General features: G+C 31.8%; 1 pseudogene; it reads left to right on the forward strand.

Annotated features, from left to right (window-relative positions):
• Positions 1-2,190: 2,190 nt before the first annotated feature.
• LOC18043659 lies at positions 2,191-4,637 on the forward strand (annotated as a pseudogene).
• Positions 4,638-7,409: the final 2,772 nt, after the last annotated feature.

Below are 7,409 nucleotides of genomic sequence, written 5' to 3' on the forward strand. Positions count from 1 at the left end.
AACTCTCCTGGAGCTCAGCCATATGCATATCTACGCTGGGACCGTCATGTATTATAATCCATGTTCTTCAATAAGGTCAATGTATGCCGATGTCATTCGAATCAGGATTTTCATTTTCAAAGATTTTACGTATTTCATGGCCTGTAAACTTTTTTTTTTAATTTATTTTTTATCGTGGATTTTGTTTTGTTTTTAATTGATGATGGCCAATAGAAAATTTGAATTTATCAATTTTTGACAGACGAATTTATCAACTTTCGACAGAAACATTAAACATTCACATGCAGTTGAACTTTGAAAGAAGAAAATATGTGAGGAATAGGAAGAGAAAGAGAACACATTACATTCGGTAATTCCACAAAAATTTCATAAATAATAAAAATTAAAAAAAAATGGTTCTAGAAATGAAATTTGTGGGTTCAAATAGTCTCACTCTTAATTATAGGAGAAAGCATAACTACACCCATAAAGTTTAAAAAAATGGTCAAAGAAACTCCCAATTTCAATAAAGGAATCCTCCTTTGTTATAATATTCTTTGGCGCTAATTAACCACAAAAAAATGACTCAATGTTTTATAAAAATAGAAAAATAATATTAAAATGAATGTAATAATATATACATTTTAAAATAATTTCAACATTAAAAAATTATTTAATATTTTACAATCTATTAGACATATTCTATTATATTAAAGTAAATTTTATACAAATGGAAACATAATATTAAAATATTATATAATAGTTTGAATTATTTTGAATTTTACATAAAATAATTTTAACTTTAAAATAATGCATGAGATATATTTTATTCATTGTAAAATTTATTTAAACCAAAGATTTATTTAAAATCTTTATAATAAATACAAATATATTAATGAAATAAATATAATAATTTATATTTTAAAAATTATTTCAAAAATTATTTTTTACTATTATTAGTCTACTAGATAGAGTAAATTATTTGTAGCACACTTTTATATTTATTAAAAATTTTGAAGCTATTTTTTTACTAACTATATGTGAAGAATATTAACTAGATAAAATTAGGTTTTGATGTCCATTATTGAAATTGGGGTTCTTCATGACCATTTTCCCAAATCTCGGAGGCTTAGCTATCTTTTTCCCTTAACTTGCATTACAGATTATGGAACTGATTTTACCAAAATTATATACACCGAAAGATTCTATTATGTTTCTATTTGTGTGTGTGTGTGTGTGTGTAACGTACTCACAACAATAAAAACTCTTTTCATTAGGTGTATCAAATATGGGGACTTTAGAAAAAATAATAATAATAGTAATAGTAATAGTAATAATGTTGTAATACAATAAATGATAAATTAATAACCTTAATTAAATAATAAAATTCTCTGATCCCAACTTGTGCCTATTTGAAAAATTACTAATTTAGATAAAAGCATAAGATAATAACTTTTTATTCTAAAGCAACAAAAAGAAATACATAGATAATTCATGATTCAGACCAATGCTTCGTAGTCTCTTCATTAATTCTTTTGGTTAATCTATTTGTGTTTCATAGTCATAAACTTGTAATTTTTTTTCTAGCCCCAAGGGCTTCATTGTTATGTAGTTTTTACATAATTTTATTTGATTGGTTACCCAAGTTTAAATCTTGAGAAGATATAAAAATCATCATTTTACCCATCTAAAATCGAAACTTATATACATATATAAATTAAAAGAAAAAACTTGTTCAGTGCTAAAATGAGTTTTCCCCATATAACTTTTCCATGGAGGGATTTACCTTAATGACAATGTGACACTACTAGAAAAATAACCTTTACTGACACTTGTCTTGTGATACTTTATTAAAAAGTATCAGTAATTACATGCATTTCAGACATTTTCCGTGTTTAACAAATAAATATCACAAATTTGTGATACTATAGTGTCTGTAAATTAAATATCAGAGATCTGTGACAATAAGGTGTTAGTAATTAGAAAAATAAAATTTTAATTTTGTGTCCATTAGGAATCGAACTAAAGACCTCTAAACTTTAACTTTTTAATTTTAAACATTAACCACTGGGCCATGAGTTGGATTTTGATTTTTGGCTTAATAAGTAAATAATATTAAAAATTAAATTAAATTACCTAGATACTATGTCGTTTTAATGGAAGGTGTACGTGAAAACCTAAAATCTAAAATTTTTAAGAAGTGAAAAAACACTCCCCACGGCCGCTTCTTACTATGAACTGAAGCTCTCTTCCTTCCTTCTCTCTCTCTCTCTCTCTCTCTCTCTCTCTATAACAATGATCTACCTCAGCCGTCATCGTCAACCTTCAAATCGCCATCCTTGACCTAAAATACCCTTGAACTAGAAAGTGTTGTGAAGAATTTGAGCAAAGCTACGGTTTTTTTGAAAGTTCGAATCCAAAAATTAGGGCTTTTTTGTAGGGGGTATTTCATTGTTTTTAATGTTAAGTTCGAAGAGAATGATTTTGTCGCCGTTACCGCCTAAGCAGTATGGAGTGACGAAGCCAATATCAATTGCAGGATCGATGGAGGGTGATATGCAAAGAACCCATGAGAAAAGGTTGTGTTTTATCTTTATTTATAATTACTTTTTTCTTTCTGTATAGAAAACGCTGATTTCAATTTCCTTTAGGGTTGAAGTTTTTGGTTGGAGCTGGGTTTTATGAAAGCAAAGAAGAAGCGGCAAAGGGAGAAGAGGTTCTGTTTCGAATTAGACAGGCAAGAGTTTTTTTTAAAAAAATTAATTATTGGTGATTTTGAAACCTGGGATGACCTTGTTGTAATATTTTTGTTATCAGTTGGTTCATTCTTCATTTTGTAATTGGGTTACGAATTGAGTTTGTTTGAATTGTATTGGTGATCTTAGAGGTTTTATTTTATTAGAGAATTTAGTGATGAACCAGAAATAACTTCATCGTCTGGCAAATTCGTCTTTTGCTTTATTATTGCGCTCATTCGTCTGGCAAATTCGTGTTCTTTAACTCCCATTTGATTTTTTTTTTGGTTGGTCAAATTGATATTTACTCGTTCATTTAAGTTCACACATTAATTCTCAACCGTCTTAGTTGGTTAATTGGATCCTATTAATAGTCTCAGGATAATTATAAGTGACTGGGTTGTGAAATTGAGTTGTGACTCAAATATTGTACTGTCCGCTTCATTCTGCTTTATGATGCTTAGTTTAATATCTTAGACAATGGAGGAATCAAAACTGGAGCATGGAATGTATTTATTTCCATAGTTGGGATCTTGGAGATGTTTCTTTACGTGTTTGGTCATTGAGCTAAAAATTTAATCTCACTTAGCTGTGACTACATTTTTTTTTACTATTATCAATGCAGGTAATTAATTGTTTCTGACAAAATGAAGCATAAAGATAGGAAACCCATTTCTCCAAATGGTGATAAAAGTCCCAGGATTGTTCCTTTGACAATATTGTTTGTTGCACTACGTGGGTTTTCGTTTTACCTTGGTGGAATCTTTTGTTCTGAGAAAAATAGAGTCGAGATTAGGGATGTCCAGAAAGCAGTCCCGTCTCCCAAGGATCCAGCGGTTGCTCCGCTTCAGATCAAATCTGTTAACTTCCCTGATTGCAGCAGCAACTATCAAGACTACACTCCATGCACAGATCCAAAGGTATACCTTAAATGCTTATTTGATAATAGTAACAGCTTCTAGGCAATGTTACAAAGCTATATGATATCAAGTGGCCATATTGATGGCAAACATTCATTGCTACAGAGGTGGAAAAAGTACGGTGCTCATCGGCTGACTTTCATGGAACGCCACTGCCCTCCAGTTTTTGAGAGGAAGGAATGCTTAATACCCCCTCCTAATGGGTATAAGCCACCTATCAAGTGGCCAAAAAGCAGGGATGAATGTTGGTACAGGTATTATGATCTATTAATGAACTGGTTTTTTTGTCCACTGATGTTGGCCGTAAGTCAATTTTGTTCTATTATTTGGATCTAGTTTCAGGAATGTGCCTTATGATTGGATTAACAAGCAGAAGTCAAATCAGAATTGGCTGAGAAAACAAGGAGAGAAGTTCCTCTTTCCTGGTGGAGGTACAATGTTTCCCAAATGAGTTGGTGCATATGTTGATTTGATACGAGATCTGATTCCAGAAATGAAAGATGGGACAGTTCGAACTGCTATTGACACTGGATGTGGGGTGAGTTTTGTTTTCCATTTGCCCACTTTTTCGTCTAATCATATACTGGGCTAATCTATGTTGCATTGATGGTTTATTCTTATGGTGCCTCTCGGTCATCTTAGGATAAATTTAACTCAATTACATTTTTTTTTATAGGTTGCCAGCTGGGGAGGTGATTTATTAGATCGTGGAATTTTAACGGTTTCTCTTGCACCAAGAGATAATCATGAAGCTCAAGTTCAATTTGCATTGGAACGTGGAATTCCCGCAATTCTTGGCATCATTTCCACACAGCGCCTACCTTTCCCCTCAAATTCATTTGATATGGCTCATTGCTCAAGATGCCTTATCCCGTGGACAGAATTCGGTAATTAGTCATATACTATGAAGATATTTTCTAGAGAAGTATCATTATCAAATTGATTGGATAATAGTAGTTAAGATTATTCAATTATAAGAATAACTTGTCTTGTAATCAGACGTCTTTGTGTATTGAAGTATTTGGATTGTGTAATATATATTGATAATATTTAAATGTTACGAAAGGTTTTGATATATAAATTGATTTTTGTTCTTATTTCTCACAGCCTTTTAATTCTATCAACAAATCAATGGGCAACATGTCATTTTATATAATTATTTTTTTAAATAATAAATAAAGTAGTGATACTATAGTAACAGTAATCACAAATACTAATATAGTATTGTAATATTTTGATACTATGGTGTTATTATTTTAGTGATACTATAGTAATAGTAATCACTGACACCACTTACAAGTGTCACTATTTTTCTGACTCCCAGATTACTGACACAATTAATAAGTGTCAGTAAAAGTAATTTCTGACACTATTCTAAAGTCAGTAAAGATCATTTTTCTAGTAGTGTGAAAACATAAGAATTTGATTGATAAGAGAAACAAAGCTTCTCAATAATGAATGTTTTATTGAAAAAGTTTGAATTAATAAAATTAGGGTTTTGCGCCCGTAACATAGTAGCCCTAAACATCACAAATTTACGAAAATAGACAAATATAAAATATTATTTTATATTAAGATTCTCCTATTCTAAATAAGAAAAATAAATAAATGGAACCCAAATTTGATTTCTAAAAAAATAAAATCCAAAAAAAGAGAAATAGGAAATATCTTAAAACTAAAAAAAGACCAAGAAAAAATAGAATTTTTAGCTTGAGCACGGACCAAAAGGGTGCAATCTATTTTGGGCTTTGTTTGTCTAGTCGCAAACTTCGAAACAGTATATTATATGCCCAAAACAAACACTTGTAACTCACGTTATGACCTCTAGAATGTACCCTACTCATCTCATGCAACCATCTTACATCATTTTGCCAACCAAGTACCCATACTTTGGATCATGGACTTCAGTTTCTAAGACAAAGTTGTACACTTAACTTGAATGGTTTAATTTTATGATGCTAATTAGGGTGGGTGCTTTGATCAAACTCAATAAAGTACAAACACAAAACAAAAATGTGCAATCTATTTTGGGTTTTGTTTGTTTAGTCACAAATTTTGAAACAATATATTATATGCCCAAATCGAACATCGGTAGCCTAAGTTATGACCTCCGGAAGGTACCTTATTCATCTGACGCAACCATCCTAACTCACTTAGCCAACCAAGTAGACATACTTTGGACCATGGTCTTCGGTTTCTAAGTTCAAGTTGTACACTTAACTTGAATGGTTTAATTTTGTGATGCTGATTGGGGCCCCTTTTTTTTTATCAGACTTGATGAAGTACAACGGGATTTTGTATCTTTCTCAATGCAAACCGTATCTCATGGTGTTCTAAGAAGCGGCCCACTGTATGAAGTGTTGATCACTTGCTTTCACAACAGTTGAGCTCACATGGCTAACCTTCCTATTCTTCGTGTTTTGTAGACTTGGCAAAATCCGGGTCCGGTCCGGGTTTTGGTGTTGCCCGGGACCGGACCGGATGAGAGAAATGCAAGCCCGGACCCGGGTTAAAACCCGGTTTTTCCGGGTGCGGTCCGGGCTTGAGCCCGGCACCTTTCGGGTCCGGGTTTTGATCCGGGTTTTTAAAACCCGCATGTGATAATTTCAATTTTTTTTCAATTTTTTTCTTTAATTTTTTTTTTCATTTCTCTAACAATGCAAATTTTAAAAAAGAAAATAATCAAATAAACTCATTCAATCTCAAACTTTAAAAAAGAAAATAGTCAAATACAAATATATAACACATTAACAATGCAAATTTTGCACAAATGATAAATAAAAATTATTTCAATCTACTTTCTAATACCTAAATTCATCTAATTTCTAACTTAAACTCATTCAATCTATATATAAAATAAATAAATTAAATTCAACAACACAATAAATTTAAATAACATCTAACATATCATAAATTCATAATTATATATTTATATATAATATATTTATTTTTTAAATTTATTAAAAAACCGGGTCCGGTCCGGGTTCCGGGTTTTTTGTGTTGAACCCGGACCCGGGCCCGGAAATGTCCGGGTTTGAGAATTTCAAACCCGGATCCGGTTTTTATATGCATGCGGTCCGGGTTTTGCCCGGACCGGATTGGCCGGGTCCGGGCCGGGTCCGGTCCGGGCGGGCTTTTTTGACACCCCTAGTGTTTTGTGATAATATAAGTGCGTTACACACATATGACAGTAAATCCAGTCTTGCATGCGCGGTCGAAACATAATGAGATGGACTATCATTTTCGTATAAGGTTAGCCATGTTGATATTTTGATAAGAGATTTAAGGAACTCCTACCGCATTCAAGATGCACTGTTTTGGATTTCCTCAATGAAGATTCATATAATCTCTTTGTTTGCTTTACTTTTTGTTTCGTCTATATCCTTGTGGGTCTTTTGATGGAATAACTCTCACCACTTATTCATCTTTTTATTTTTGAATTTAACAAAGCTTAGGGTTTACAGGATCCAATTTTTAGTAATTAAGTCAAACCACATAACTGACCAAAGATTGATAACTCAAATAAATACGCATTACTAATAATAATAAGTTCCGAAAACCCAAAAAAAAAAAAGCGCCCTTCACTAGAAATTTAAATGCCGAATGAAGATAAAAAAAAACAATTGAAGAATTTGATGACGCATGCAATGCAAGCTATGGCAGATTCACTCTGTTCAAAAGCCATTTGGCGTTGCGATAATTGGATGGAACTGACATGATATGATTAACCTATAATTAAAGACAGATAAATATTAGAGTTAGAATAAAATAATTT

The sequence above is a fragment of the Citrus clementina genome, unplaced genomic scaffold (assembly GCF_000493195.1).
Source record: "Citrus clementina cultivar Clemenules unplaced genomic scaffold, Citrus_clementina_v1.0 scaffold_4, whole genome shotgun sequence".
Lineage (NCBI taxonomy): Eukaryota > Viridiplantae > Streptophyta > Magnoliopsida > Sapindales > Rutaceae > Citrus > Citrus x clementina.